The sequence below is a fragment of the Clarias gariepinus genome, chromosome 3 (assembly GCF_024256425.1).
Source record: "Clarias gariepinus isolate MV-2021 ecotype Netherlands chromosome 3, CGAR_prim_01v2, whole genome shotgun sequence".
NCBI lineage: Eukaryota > Metazoa > Chordata > Actinopteri > Siluriformes > Clariidae > Clarias > Clarias gariepinus.
The window spans coordinates 4,657,866-4,667,533 of record NC_071102.1 but is presented as its reverse complement, the minus strand read 5'-3'; the positions used below and the strand labels follow the sequence as shown (position 1 = coordinate 4,667,533).

At 41.8% G+C, this 9,668-nt stretch overlaps 1 non-coding gene across 1 annotated transcript; it reads left to right on the top strand.

Annotated features, from left to right (window-relative positions):
* Positions 1-3,407: 3,407 nt before the first annotated feature.
* Positions 3,408-3,526, top strand: LOC128519692 (5S ribosomal RNA). Its single transcript, XR_008357870.1, has one exon. It is a non-coding gene; the product is annotated as a 5S ribosomal RNA (ribosomal RNA).
* Positions 3,527-9,668: the final 6,142 nt, after the last annotated feature.

The following is a 9,668-nucleotide window of genomic DNA, read 5'->3' as shown; positions in this document are numbered from 1 at the left end:
ATCCATCCATAAGTTGGAATGAACTACTGACTACATTTATTTAACGACTCCTTTGTTACCTTGAAACATGGTATCAGTCAATCTCAATTTAAGACCTTTATTAATAATAAAAGAGTATGAAATGAAAGAACTTAAATTTTTCCCTGGATCTCAGAGATGAAATCTCATACAGCATAAGGGACAGAAGGTATTAAAGGAACATTGTTGCGTTTATGTTACATCCCTGACCTCTTTCTTTTGAAGTCTTAAAGATGGAGAGATCTATAGAGTGAGTCAGCATAATATTCCAGCTTTAGCACCATTTACTATTTCTCAAACTCATGCTCAGTGTCTGCAGCACATAAAACGCAATATTTCTCTTTTTCTCTGCTTATTCCATTTCGGTTGCTATAAAGCCCGATTCCTATGAGACTCTTCAAACATAATGGAATATGAAATGTGAATATGTTGACTATTTTCATGCTGCCATTTTGCAAAATTGTGCGATCTGTTTAGCACTCGAGGTTAATTGCCTTTCTTCGCCGTGTTTGTATAAGACGCAGCTTAAAAGCGACACGTTTACAAATCTGAATTCTAATTTTCTCTCCAGAGAAGGGACTGGGGGGACGGTAGGAGGGTCGCTGCGAGAGGCATGAAATTTATGCCTACAGAGTGTGTCGTGCAAGGTCAGTGGAGTACAGAAACAAATTAACCACACATCACTTCGGATTAGGCCAACATGACGGAGCAAGTGTGTGCAATAGAGAGGAGGCATGAATATTATAAACTTGTGAGTGTGGGTGTTAAGAATGTTAGAATGTGCAAATGTTTTGGGGTTAAATGAGTGGGAGTGTCAATCTTGGAAGCTCCGCCCAAAATCTGGTTGGTATTTATTGCATATGCATCTTATGCATATCTTAAATAAAAAATAACTTAATTGTAATCAAAAGACAGCTTAGAAGTTTTTGATCTTATCAGTTCTATTATTAAAATCTCTGTTCTGTTCTGTTGTGATGTTTTTCTAAAAGCCAGACAGCAAAGGAGCAAACCAAACATGCTAACAGGCTATAGTATCCTTATGGAAATGGGTTTCAGATATCACAATGCCTAATGATAATGCAAGCAGAAGGACACGACATGTGACTGGATGACACATTTTCACACAGTCTGTCTGAGAATGATAGCAAAGATTTTACTGCATGTTCATTGTATGATACTGTGTCAAGTAATTTTCTAAAATAAATCGCTAAAATCATACCAAAATGGTAAACCAAAATAAATCATTCAAACTGATTGGCTAGTTCATAGTGCGAAAACGAAATGTTCAATATTGTGACTTATTCCCTTTTAAAGGCTACACTCGATGCTGCGTGAAAACGCTATTAAGAACACTCTTTGTTCGACCGGTTGTCGAAGCATGTGTGTCAAACATGCCAAAGGTTTGGCTTATATAACCTCAGTCAGGTGACATCATTTGATTAGGTGCACATCCTCAGGTCTTTTCGTCTTCAAGGACCGCATTGTGTGTGCGTGTGTTTTTCTTTTGAAATACTGCGTGGCAGTTAAAAAAAGAAAAAAGCAAAAGTGAATGGCGTTAGTAAAGAAATGTAAACCTCCATGCGAGGGACTTCTTGATGATAATGATCGCCATGCTTTCTGCGTTGAGTGTTTGGGGGGAGAGCCCGATATCCTCGGACTCAAGGGATAATGTGAGCACTGTATTCTCCTCTTAGAGTGCCTGGCTCCCTCCTGGGGATCGGCTGTCGATCTGGCGAAAGCGCGTGAGATGGGTTTGTCCTTTTCTCTCAGGCTCTCGCCGGATCAGGAGACTCTTGCGTCCGCTTCTCAAGCGCGCTTCAGCGCTTCTTTTGATCGGGTGGAAGAGATCTCTTCTCTTGCTTCTGCTGAGATGGGGGGGGGTGGGTGGGTGGGTTGGTCCTCGGGAAGGTGCGCGTAGACTTCCAACAGAGAGAACTCCTTCCTGGCACCCTTAGGTGGCTATTACCCAATCTCCGCCACCTGGTGTTTCGAGGAGCAGTGGTCTCCAGCAAAATGTTAAGTGTTTGGTTGCCTCCTGCCACGTTTCATGACGCCGAACATCTATCAACCCCCATCTAGCCGAAGTGTCAAAACTTGTGCCCCTTTCAGAGAAACTGGCATCATGGAATCTACTGCCAAGTATATCTCCTTGGGTATATCTCCAGCGTGGTCCCCACTTCAGTGAAACCAAAACGAGCGCATCTGTTGACCTGAATTACAGACTTTGCTCGGAAAAGGGCCTATAGAACATGTTCCCCTGCCAGACAGACAGTCAGGCTCCTAAAGTTGGTATTTCTTGGTTCCCAAAAGGAAGGGTGGTTGCGTCCAATTCTAGATCTTTGCGGGTTTAACCGCTATCTCAGAAAATACAAGTTTAAAATGTTGACAGTCAAGATGATTGTTTCTCAAATCCAACCAGAAAATTGGTTTGTGACAATCGGTCTGAAGGACGCATATTTTCATATAGAAAGCGTTCTCTCTCCTGCTCACAGGACAACATGTTTGGGGGTCATATGGGATTCAATCATAATGCAGGCACAGCTGTCTCCTGCATGTATCGAATCAATTCTAAGTACCCTAAAGAATATCAAGCTAGGCCAGAAAGTGACTGTTACTTTCAGAGAATCCTATAATATGTGGGGCATATAAATGTGGGAGCAGACTTTCTGTCCAGACAAGTTGTGACACATGGGGAATGGAAATCCACCTCGAAGTGGTCAGTCAAATCTGGAAGAGATTTTATGTAGCAAAGGTGGACCTCTTTGCCTCACAGGACACAGCACAATGTCCCCTTTACTACTCTGACTCCTTCCACTCCCCTGGAGCTGGACGCTATGGCCCACACATGGCCCAGACTGCGTCGTTACACATTTCCTCCGATAGCTCTGCTCCCCAGAGTCCTAGCGAAGGGGTCAATCAACAGGGGTTTCGCCTCTTATTGATAGCGCCCCATTTGGCTGACCAGAGTGTGGTTCTCAGATCTAATATCTCTCCCCGACGGCACACCATGGGCGATTCCTGTCAGAAGGGATCTTCTGTCTCAGGCGCAAGGGGCAATATTTCATTCCAGGCCCGAACTCTGGAACCTTCATGATGGCCCCTGAGGGGGACCAACTAAGAGATGCTGGTCTTTCAGCCAATGTAATAGAAACTATTTTAAGTTCTAGGGCTCCCTCTACTAGAAGAATTATGCCCTCATGTGGAATGGTTTTGAAAGTTGGTGTATAGCAAACCATGTAGACTCAGTCCACTGCCAGATTATTTCAATCCTGGAGTTTCTGCAGAATAAACTGTCCTCAGGCATATGTCCTAGCACTCTTAGAACGTATGTGGCCGCCATCTCGGCTTGCCATGTTCTAATTGATGGGGTTTCTGTGGGAAAGCACCCTGCTTACGGCCATACCAGTCTGAGAGCGTCCGATCTCGTCTGATCTCGGAAGCTAAGCAGGCTCGGGCCTGGTTAGTACTTGGATGGGAGACCGCCTGGGAATACCAGGTGCTGTAATCTTCGGGATGTTACAGGCTTACAAACTGACACGCACGCACTCACAGAACAGCTACAGATAGACACTCTACCTTCCCCATATCCAACGCCTTCGTGTGCTTATTCCCTTCAGTGTGGGCAGGCGGAATCGGGACCAGCGCTCTTTAGCTGCAGGGACTGGAGCTGTTTGCCTACATTGGACATTTCCTATCCCCTGTACCCTCATCGTTGCAATGTTTATGTCTTGTGATTACATGTTTTTCTGTGCTTGTTGCTGAGGTATTTTTTGTACCCCTGATCGCACACTGCCCTTTTCGAAGGTCAGTCTGGGAGGGGATTTTTTACCCTCGTTATCCTAATGTATCTTATTCCTTATTTTCTATGATGGCGCCCTAGGTGGCTGCCGTCGCGACTCTGTGGTCGCAAAAATCATTTTGCTGCATATTGTACTCTGTATGATTGTGCATGTGACAAATAAACTTGAAACTTGAACTTGAACTTGAAACTTTAGTTGCCTGCTTTATTCGTGGAGCTAAACAGTTGAGGCCGCCCACTAGAGCGACAATCCCTTCATGGGACTTAGCTATTGCGCTCAAGGGTGTGGTTGATACCCCTTTCGAACCACTCGAGTTAGCGCCTGTTAGGTTTCTGACCCTTAAGATGTTTTTTCTAATGCCCATCACTTCTCTGAAGAGAATTTGGGATTTGCAGGCTCTGTTGGTCTTGCCATCCTGCCTAGTCTTTGCCCCTGGGCTGGTCAAACCTAATCTGCATCCTCACCTAAATTAGCAGAAAAGACTTCACTTACTGTGTCCAGTACGTGCTTTGCAGATTTATGTCCACCGCACTAGCCAGTGGCATAAGTCAGAGCAGCTTTTTATATGCTATGGGGGCCGCAACCGGGGGGCGGCTGCCACTAGACAAACGATGTCACATTGGGTGAGGGGTGCTATTTCCCTAGCCTACGAGGCGCGTGGCCACACTTCACCTCTAGGAGTTAGGGCCCATTCAACTAGGGGGTTTGCATCGTCAGTGCCTTTGGCAAAAGGTGTCCCCTTGCAGCAAGTGTGTGATGCGGCGGGTTGGTCCTCTCCGCACACATTTGTCAGATTTTATAATTACAGGATATCCATGCTACTCCGGGCTCACGGGTCTTCGAGTCAGCATCCCAGAGTCAGGTCTAGACCTCTTTGATGATTGTGCGCGCAAGCTACACAACCCTTTGTCCAGACACTTTTAGTGTGGCAGTGTTGGTATTCTTGTTCCTAATAGTGTTTTCTTGCAGCATCGAGTGTAGCTTTTGACAGGGAACGTCTCAGGTTACTTGACTGTTACCCTGTTCCCTAAAAAAGCAGGAATGAGATGCTGCGCTCAAATGCCGCACTGTAGGCGTGACTAGATGTCCTTTCAGATGAAATTGACCTAAGGATGTTTCCAGTTCATGCCTATTTATAACCTCCAGGTGCACCTAATCAAATGACATCACCCCACGAGGTTATATAAGCCAAACTTTTGGCGTATTTGACACACATGCTTCAATAACCGGTTGAACAAAGAGTGTTCATTCCCGCTTTTTCTAGGAACAGGGCTACAGTCAAGTAACCCAAGATGTTTTTTGTATTGCCGAGCTTATCTTGGCTCATGGCTCAGTTTTCAACTTCCCTGATTATCAACTTGTTTCCTTGCTCACTTTTAAAATGTATATTGTGTACCTCTTTTTATGCGTTCCATTGCCACTGCCTTTCTCTCACTTTACGTTCTGTATATACACAGTAGCAAATTTCTGCAATGGCATTACAGCTTTTGTTCTGTCTTTTCTGAAGCACTTTTATTTGTCTTGATAATAGCTTATGTGTGCATTAGGCTAGCTAGATTAATCAGCATTATTAACACAATAGCAGTTCAGTTCAGATTAGAAATCGGAACTACAGGATATTTTAGTAGTGAACGTGAAAGAGCATTTCCATTCTTACAGTACACAATGACTGTGTGTCCATAAGAAAATCACTTGTTAGAGACTCTTCAGAAAAAAAAAAGGCTTCAGTTTGCAGGCAGCATAAAGATTGGAGCGATGGAAAAAGGTCATGTGATCTGATGAGTCCAGAGTGATGGGCGTGTTAGGGTAAGAAGAAAAGTGCATGAAGTGATGTACCCCTCACGCATAGTGTCCACTGTACAAGCCTCTGGAGGCAGTCTAATGATCTGGGGTTGCTTCAGTCGCTCAGGTCTAGACTCAGCAATGTTATGTGGAAATAAAATGAAGTCAGCTGACTACCTGAATGTACTGAATGACTATCTATGGAGATTTGATGGAACAGGTATATTCCAGGACTCTGAATGTGTAAGAGTGGTTCTGGGAGCATAAGAAATATTTTTCACACATACTGTATATTGCATCCTCATAAGGATGTGCATGCTGTAATTCAACATAAAGGCAAAAAAATAAATAAAATAAAGGCACTCGGAGGCCAAAAAAATGCACTTTTAAATGCATAAAAAATGGAAACTTTTTTTTGATACAAATCCTGTAAGCAACCTTATTTGCTCACTTGTGTGTATTTTTTGTTACTAATACACATTTGAACTCCGTTGCATATTGGAAAAAAGAAATATATGCAAAACTGAACAACTTTGGCCTAGCCTTTCCTGCACTCAGTTCGCGCACACACACACGTGTGTGTGTACCCTCTCCTGCTCTCTCTCGGTTTAAATGGTTTCATAATTAGCTGCTGAGTTGAATCAGGTGTTGCAGATTAGCTGAAATGGGCTTAAAAAGTGCACCCATGATGCTTGCTAAAATTGCTGGTGGCTTGTGAGTGTGTTAGCATTAAGACGTCTGACATTTAGAGTTTGTTCTGTTTATTCCTAAAGTCTGCTCTCATTATACAGTTTGAAAGTCTGTAACAGATTCCGAGAACCATCTTGAGCCAGCATGCGAGGGCTTTTTTTTTTTTTTTTTGTCTTTGATTGATTGTTTGCAAATAATGTTGTAGAGGAATGGTTTACACAGCAAATAGAGCACTTTAAAGTGTGTTGTAGGGTCTGATTACAGACTTGAACATTCAGCCCTTTATACGCATCAGAGTAAGTGAGAGAACAAACTACCAAGCACCGTTCACCTCAAGCTTTGTGAATATTTAAACAAATCAGGCCTGACATGTTCCCGTACACACTAATAGTGGAGTGTGGTAAGTGTGTGTTCGGTCATGTAGCTACAGTATAATATGACTTGGGTGATTGTGGGGTTGAAATAGTACAGCAACATCATATACTGTACAGTACTAATAGATGTTTAATGTACAATAGTAACATTATTAGTTTGAGTAGTGCTTAAAATATCAGTGTCTTTATTTGGATTTAATCTTTTCAAGTGAGATTTTTTTTTTGTTTATTATTGTGTCTTATGAAGAATTTTGTTAGTGTTTTCAACCACTTTATTATAAGGGATAATACTATAGAAATGAGATTTGGATCTACTTTGGAGTAGTCATTGAGCAGCTTGTATAGCAGTACAGATTTACTGTCCTTTAACAAGAACTCAACATGCAGACTTTATTGTCTAAATAATGAACAACTAAGTGCACACTAAGTGAACATGTCAAAACTGTGTCCAAAGTGTCAATATTTTGTGTGAGCACCGTCGTTATCTACGTAGCACGACTTTAATCCCCCTGGGCATAGAATTCACCAGAGCTGCACATAGTGATGCTGTGCTTCTCTTCCACTCCTCCATGATGATATTACGGAGCTGCCAGATGCAAGACACGGGGCACTACGCCACCTTCCACTTGAGGACGTCCCACACGTGCTCAATAGGGTTTAGGTCTGGAGACATACTCGGTCACTGACAAACACATGAACATAATGAATAGGACATGTGACTTTTCATGGTTAAACATGCTGTTAAAACTTAGTGTGTACTCACTTTTGTTGCCAGGACAGTAAATCTATACTGTTATACAAGCTGCACATTGACTAGTCTAAAATATATCCAAGTTTCATTTTTTTAGTATTGTTCTTTGAGAAGATGTACTAAAATGTTTGCTGAAATTAGAGCGGTATACTTTTGTGAGTGGATATATACATCTAGCGCTGTTTTTTAGATGAATATAACATCCTTCAACTCCACAGACCCAATCAATGGGAGAGTTTACTATATATATACATATTTATGGTCGGAAGACATAAAAATGGCTGTAATGCACCTGCAAAATCGTCGCAATCCTCACCAAACACAAACGAAACCAAATCACAGCATAGGGAAAGTACACTATGAAAAGTGAACCTTCAAAGGTGAATGGACAGATAAATGATTGTTTGTTTCCCCTCTAGGAAGTTTAAAACCCATATTGTATTTGCCCAAAGTTAAACCTGTGCCATAAATACATGCAAAATGATGAGTAGAAGTAAAGTAATGACCAATTTTGTGCGGATTATTATAAACCGAAGGTTTTGACAACGTACTGCGCATGCATCAAACTGTGGACGCGTCTTAAATCGACCGCTGGACAGAATTTAATGAAACTTTTTAAATACTTAGATATCTGCCTGAAGTTTAACCTGCACCATAAGTGAAATCAAAATGTTGAGAAAAAAGGGATGTAATGAACAGTTTTTGCAAGATTTAATAATCTCCTGTAAAATACTGTAAGCTACTTGCTCAATGTAAACAAACACCTGCAACAATAGATATTAATTAATTATAAAGTGAATATTTTCAACAGTGCTGAAGTGGTATAAGTGAATTTTAACAAAACAAAACGTCATCTTTATCTGATCTACTTTTTCGATTTCTCATCTGTTATTCACTTGTGCTTTTTTTTTTTTTTGCATGTGTGTGTCAATATTTTCCAATGATGGTCGATGCCCTATTATAAGAAATCCAATGTAGATGTATTGGAGATAACGCAAAGTCTGCGGAAAGTTCCACAATGCAGACGGTTCAGTCAATGAACAATATAAAGGCATTAAATTTGTAGTTATGGAGGGCAACAAGCTGTTGATGGATTTTGATATATTGACATAAGAATCCTATGAAATATGCCCCCCCCCCCCATTCTCTCTCTTACACACACACACATATACACACAGAATGGCATCTTTGCACGGATTTAATGGTCTCATGAACATTGGTTGAGGTCATGTGGAGGTCAGAGCCAATTTATCTCAGCAAGATGCTGAAAAGATAAGCAAGCACACACACACACACTAGATGATTGTTCTGCTTTAACCCCTCCAGCCTTCAGTCTGTATTCTTTTTTTTAATGAATGTGTCTGTTTTGCTTTTCCTCTGTCCAGTATTTTAAGTTGCAGCTCTTGTTCTGTGTCTGCTCACCACATTCAGATAAGAAACTTTTTTTTCAGACACACTTCTCATGTTTCTGTATGTGTGTGTGTGTGTGTGTGTGTGTGTATGTGCGTGCACGTATGTATGTGTGCATGCATTTCTTCTCTCTTGCTCTCAATTTCTCTCTCGCTCACTCTCATCTTCTTCATCCTCCCTGTGAAACCACAGAAGAACACAAGCCTCATGGGAATTTCAGCATACTGGCTAAATGACTGTGAAGTCACTTTTAAAAAGTCATTTCTTTTAGCAGAAGAAGCTTTGATAACATAAATTAGCATGTGTGGGTGTATGTTTTTTTTCCCTTTCTTTTTTCCCCCCTCTCTGCTACAGATTTGCAGCTGTGTTTAGCCTGTTAGTGTTACTGTTCTTTCCATAATTGGCTTCTCAATTTTTTTTTCCCGAATTCTCCCTTTAAAGACTCTAAACTGTAGAATACATTGTCAAAAACCTGCATTTTACCCCATAATTTGGGAAAAGTATAATACTGCATGGTGGGACAGGAGGTGTCACCTCACCTGTTCTGTTTAAACGTTAAGTCCATGTGGGTTTCTTCTGGGTTTTCGGGTTTCCTAATGATAGCACCTGCACATCCAGGGTCCGGGTTCAATTCCCACCTCGTATTTAGTGGGTTTCCTCCAGGTCCACAGTTCAAAAACATGCAAATTAGACTAACTGGCGTTCCCAAATTACCTGTAGTGTGTGTAACCGTGCATGTGAGTGTGCGTGCCCTACGATTGATTGGCACCCAGTCCATGGTGTACCCTGCCTCCTGCCCTAAGTCTCCTGTATACAGGCTAAAGCCATATAGATGATGAGTGA